Genomic DNA, 6338 nt, shown 5'->3' with positions numbered 1-6338 from the left:
AAAGCCCTGTCCCTACAAGAAGCCCCTCCCAGGTTGATCAACATGAAGTGTAGCTTTCCTGGCTGATCTCTGCTCAAAATTTCCAGTCCCCTAATGGATTCCCTACAAGTATTCCACATCAACACTGGGCAGTGCATCCTGACCTGAGCAGCCCAAAGCAATGACCCCACACATAAACTTCCTAAACATGTTACAGACCAGGCCTCCCTCCTCCATATTAAGCCTTGACAGCTTTAGTCCCCCAAATCTCTGTTTCCATGATGCCTCTCCATCAGACTTGCAAAGGCTTCTAGGCCCAGTCCCCAGGCTGGTCCCAAAGAGGTTTTCTAACTCATCTACTAGGTTCTTCCCCTTGTATTTTTTAAAATTATTTTATTTTATACATTCAGTCACTGTACAACATTACAACTTGTAAAATGTATTTACCCAACATGAATACACTTCACACCACTTCTCATTTTATTTTATTTTCGGATTTTCTTTCGGACCTCCTGGGTAGAGAATTGAGTCCACCACATTCCCCAGTTCTTCAGAGAGTGACCTCTTCAGTCTACAGAAGCCCCCTCTGTGTTTAATTCCGGTGTTCCTTTCATTTCTTCTCTCTCTTCTCACACCCCTCACCCCCATAAACATATTCATTATATGAATATATATATTCATTACATGTAACACATAGTCATATAATCCCAACTACATACTCATTACTGTAGAGTACATAGTGATGCTTTGGGAGTGTGTGGGTTTATTTACACACGTAGTATAGGCCCAAGTTCTTGCTCTGGTTTTTGCCTTTTTAAATTCAATATTACATGGCTTGTAAGTCCACCAATGTTGTCATCTGCCTTCTGCGTTCTGTCCTATAGTGTGCGTTTACTGTGATTAACCTGTGTGCAATCTATAGTCACCTAGGTTGCCTCCAACTTCCTTCTGCTACCACTTATGTTACTATGAACAGTCTTGCCCTTGAATGAGAACTGATCTCAGGTGAGGGGGTGAATTTCTCCCGGAGTGGGATTTCTGAGTCACGTACACAAGTCTAAATTCACCAGCTCTACTGTTCTGCTTTCCAGGATGTCCACACTCCCACCCACCATGCATGAGGGTTCCTTTCCTTCCCCTGCCCACATCCACCTTTCCAACCCTGCCATCCTGTGGTAGACAAACTACTCATGGTTCTAATCTGCATCTCTCTAAGGATTGGGACGGTCACCATTTCTTCATAGCCTTGTGAGACTTGGTCCCTTTTAGAAACCATCCATTCAGATCTTGGCTAGCTTTCTACTGTCTCTGTCTCTCACTTGCTGATTCAAAGGAGTTCCTCACACATTTTAAATATTAAGCTTCTCCCAAGCTATCAACTGTCTATTTTTTTTTTTACATAGTATTTAGCTGAACTGGAATTTTTCATTTTAATGTAGTCATGCCAATCAAGGTTTTATATTTTGGTTTGATTTCTCTGGTTTGTTTAAGAAGTCTTCCCCCAACTCTGACTAACAAGGATATTCTCTTACATAGTCTTCTGCTTGCTTTTTCATTTTACCTTTCATGCCCAGGCCTTTAATTCATCTAGAAATCTCACCAACTAAATGCATGGCCCTCTGCTTGTTAGCAGCTTCATTAAATACCAAGTTTACCATTAGAAAGGGGCCTGTTTTGATCTCTGTTCTATTTCTTTAGCCCATTTGCCCATTCCTGCACAACCACTATATCTTTTTTTAATGTATAATTGCTAGAAGGTGCTCAGCAGAGAGAGTCAGAGAAATAGGAATAGGGGATGGAAAAAGCATCCCTAGTGTGAGTTGGTCACACCCTAGTCCCCAATCCACCATTTCTCCATCCTTGTCTTGCTCCCAGTCTTCATTGGAATGCACCTGATGTTCCTCCTTTAGATATAACACCTTCTAAGTATTTACCTGTGTATCAGCGGCACTTCGAGCACTTCAGTGCTTTTCTGCCATTCACTGCTTGGCATTGCCTCCCTCCTCTGACCTTGCCAGATTCTTCTAATCCTTCAAAGCTCAGCTAAAGTTGGACCTTTCCTATAAAACATCTCCTGACTGCTCCAGAGCTCAGTGCACTCCTCCTCTGACCTCTTGAGGTGAGACACATCCTTATCGATCCGTTGACAAAAAATCATGAACTGCCTTGAACTACTCTATCTAGCATACGTTTAACTCGTGCATACTTACAAATCTACACAGCTCAGCAGCCAGCTCCTTGAGAGCAAAGACCATTTATTAAGCTCTTCTCCATCCCCTGTGGTGCACAGTGCCTAGTTAGTAAATACTTGCTGAATATGTGAAGGTGCTGCAGTTAGGCAGCTCTAGCTCACTGGCCTTGGTGGGCTAGAGTTCAAGGCCAGGAGGCAAAACTGGAGGCATCAGGCTGGGAGGGCGAAGGCAGAGCAGTTCCTCCTGTCTGGGGTAGGAATCATAATCAGCTCTCTGACTAGGTGCCTTCTGTGTGCCTTAATGCATACTACCCTGTTTCCTCTTCACAGAGGCCTAGGAGGCCAACATTACAAACCTTGGTTTGGGGCCAGCAGGTGGCACAGAGTTTAAGGTGGCTGGATCTACATGGCTAAGTGAGCAGTTCGAGTCCAGGTCTCCCCGCCTGCGCAGTGATTTCTTACCTTCCCACTCTCTAGCTCTCTCTTTGTCTCTCTCTGACAAGCAAACTAAAAATTAATTAATTAAAATAAAATAAAACAAAGTAAATTAACCTCAGTTTACAGAGATGAACTAACTTGTCATTCACTGTCAGAAATGGGATTGATTCATATCCACATGTCCTGACTCTCCAGTTCTGCTGCTTCACCTCCCCACAGAAACACCACTTCCATAGCCGAGTAGGCAGCAGGTGGGCACATCGGGAGCAGGATCGTCCAGGTGTCCAGCAGTTGCACCCCAGGAATTTACATAAGGAAATTAAAGGAGATGTACATGCAGATATATTTACAAATGTCCTTCCCAGAATTGTCTATCAAAAATCCATTAAGAAAGGGACCAGCAGTTGTCCTAATGCCTATGTCGCTGGACTCCCATGTAGTCGACCACGGTTTGAGTCCCAGACCCGGTGGCTTAAACTCACGCCGGGCGCGTGTGTGTGTGCCCAAGATCCCGAGAGGAGAATAGAGGAGAAGGGATTGCGGTGTGGTCATGCCCCCGGGGGGTGATTTCTCGCTTCTGTCTCTCTAGCTCTCTCTGTCTCTCTGGCAAGCGCACACGCCCTATAGCAAAACCCTCTCCAAAAAAAAATCCATTAAGAGAGAGAAAATCCAAAGACCCATGGATATTAAAGCAAGAAAAAAATGACAAAAATCAGAGCATCAGTGGGCCAGAAGTCAGCCCAACAGGCAGGCGGCCACCAGAGAAATATAGTTAGGAGTAAGGCCAGGTGGTGGTCACCCTAGGGAGGTAGGCAAGAACCGGAGGACCGTATCAATAGGGCAAGAAGTCATTCTGGGCTGCCGGGCCGAGTCAGGCCCCAGGTCGTCCCAGGGCCAGTGCAGAGGACAGGCCCTGGCGAGTCAGCCTGAGGCTCACAGGGGCCTTTATAGACCCATAGTTAGGGAGAGAACCAATCATAGGCTGGAGCCCAGGTGCAAGGAGGCAGCCTGCCCCTCTGTCAGCTTCCTGTCTCAGTCCGTCTTCAAGGGAATCCTGGTCTGCAGTTCCCTTTGTTCTGGGCCATTTACAGCAGGTGCTCTAATTAAGCCTTTCTAAGGTGGCAGTGATTGCCTTGTAAAGCTGTCGGGCTGTTTTCTGCTCACCAAGGATGGCACTTGGCATCTCACTCACCCATGTATGCTGTCCCTTTGCAAGACCCTGATGGCCACATGCAACCAGGACACAGTCACCTTGTCAGCATGGAGCACGGGTGGTTGCAGCACTTATTACCTACCAATCACCCAGCAAGGTCTGGTGGCCATCCATATTTTTCAACTAAGGAAGCTGTGCACATCACAAAGCTAGCAAGTCGCAGAGCTGGGTTCGGACCGTGTCTGTTCATCTCCGAAGTCTGCACTGCATCAGCTCTGCTCAGGACGTGGTGTGCCTGTGCCCGCCCTGCCATGGCTCTCCCAACCCAAGGAGGTGCATGTGTCTGCAGAGCCCCTCAGGGATACTAAGATCACTGAGTTGGGCCAGACAAGCTGGGTCAGAGGACAGCAGAGCAGTTACCAGGACTGTGATAGAGAAATGCTTCCCAGAGGATTCGCTGCCTTGCATCCTTGGGCATTATACCAAGAAACAAACCCCACATACTCATAGGTTATGCATTGAAAACCCTCCAAGTGCTCGCCTGTTCCAGTGTAGGTTGAGATCAGAGGGACCCCAATTCCGGTTCTTTCCCAGATGTCTGGCAGATGTTTGTCCTAGCAAAGGCCTAGCACGAACGTGTTGCCCAGCTCGGACTCCCTCAAAGGTGCTTTGAGGCCATTCGGGCCATTCAGCTGGATTCAGGAACCCCCAAGGGCATGCCCTCTGAGCGTCTCTCACACCAGAAGCCCACACCTACACCCCGAGTCTTCCCACCCCAGACACAGACTCTGTAGGAGCCTGTCCTCAGGGCCTTCTACTCAGGACTCAAGGAGAACCTGGGAGAGCCCTTTTAGGATCAATAGTGATGCTGTCTAGCCTCTGATGGATTTCTACAGCAACACCACCTGCCCTCCCTTGGGCAGGGATTGATCAGGGAAGGCTTCCTGGAGGCTCTTGTCTGCCATCCCAAATCCTTACTCCGAGATATAACCAGGCCAGTCACCATAAGAGGGAGTGGAGAAGACAGAAGGTGAGGCCTCAGTAGGGTACATGGAGGGTTGATTTTAGCCCAGATCTGGTCACCTGGTCAGGGTCTGGTCGTTGCTGGGTCACGAAAGAGCTGCATCATAGGAGTCACCCTTGCATACAATTTTGCCAGATGGCATGAGCTTGGGATAGTTTAAAGGCTCAGATCCCAGGCTCAGGGGGAACCTCCTGGCTCTGTCCCCTGTCCACCCACCAAAGCCTTTGCTTCATCCTAGCCCACAGAAGTAAGGACTTGGCTCTACAGACAGCCACGTGAGCCCCTGCCCCTCACTCATCAGCAGGGCCTCTGACAGAAGGAAGGGACAGCATTTCATGACCCCCCACCGCTCCTCCTCTGCACCACCTTTGCCCTTTCTGGTGGGCACATACCCATCAAGATGCCACTGCTCCACAGCTGGGTTTCCCTGCTGGGAATCCAGTGGGCTCGTCAGCCCTTAGTTCCTCAGCTGGGACCTGTGGGGCCATCTTTTCCCACATAGTATCACCCCCTTCTCCACTGGCCAACGTCGGTGCCTCCACCTGCATGCCACCTCTCCTCTCTCCAGTCACCCCAGATCTCTGCTGGATTCCCAGAACCTGGCATAGTGGCTGGCGCATAGTAGATGGGCACTCAGAGTTTCCTGAGCTACTGAGTAAGTAAGAGTGAGTACACGCGATCCAGCCTCCAAATCAGAGCAAACTCTTTTCTCATCTCCTCTCAACCTGGTACCTTTCTACCCACCCCTCTTCAAGCGCCACTTTCCTCCAAGAAGCCTTCCCTGATCAATCTCTGTAGCTCTGGGGTATTCCATGCTCCTACCCTTAATTTGTCCCAGCCAGCAATGATGCCCTGACCGCTGAACCAGGCCTGGTTCTTTCCGGAATGCTCTGACTCTGTTTCTCTCATGTCCCAGCTGGTGTCCCTGCACTAGGGTGCACCCCACCCAACCCCTGATCTTGACCCCATTTTGATCACTGACCAGACTCTGGGCAGAAATGAGAGAGGGGAGGCTATTCTGGACAATGAAGAAAGGAGCCTGCCTTAGGGACACAGGGGAAGGCTAGGCCTCTCACAAGAGGCCGTTTGGGACACGACTCTGTCTTTGGGACAGGCCAGCCACGAGCCCAAGGCCCACAGCCCAGCTATGCTCCTACCAAGAAAGGGTTCAGAAAACCAGCCGTCACTGCACCCACTCCTCGCATTTGGAGCGTGGAGTCTGGCCGCTGCTTTCAGAAGCCCCCTCCCTTCCTTTCAGTGCCAGTAGGAGGGGCAGAGGCACTGGGGAAGCTTGTAAACGGCTTTGAAGATGAAACAGGGCCTGTTGCTGGAGATTGTTGACACAGCCACACTGAAGAGGCAAGCGGTGCTGGCACTTAAGAGGCCAGGTGATGCCAAGCCAATAAAATGCAGCTATTGTCTCTTCACCACCTCTTTTAATGCCAGCTGCTCCTGGTCCATAAAAGGGCCTGCCACATCCCAGAGAGCACAGGTCCTAGACTCCATATCCTCCGTCAACCTTTCCACTGGTCAGACACCTCCTCACTTCCATC

The sequence above is a fragment of the Tupaia chinensis genome, unplaced genomic scaffold (genome assembly GCF_000334495.1).
Source record: "Tupaia chinensis unplaced genomic scaffold, TupChi_1.0 Scaffold141469_1, whole genome shotgun sequence".
Taxonomy (NCBI): Eukaryota; Metazoa; Chordata; class Mammalia; order Scandentia; family Tupaiidae; genus Tupaia; species Tupaia belangeri.
The sequence above is the reverse complement of the archived record's forward strand: the minus strand, read 5'-3'. Positions refer to the sequence as shown.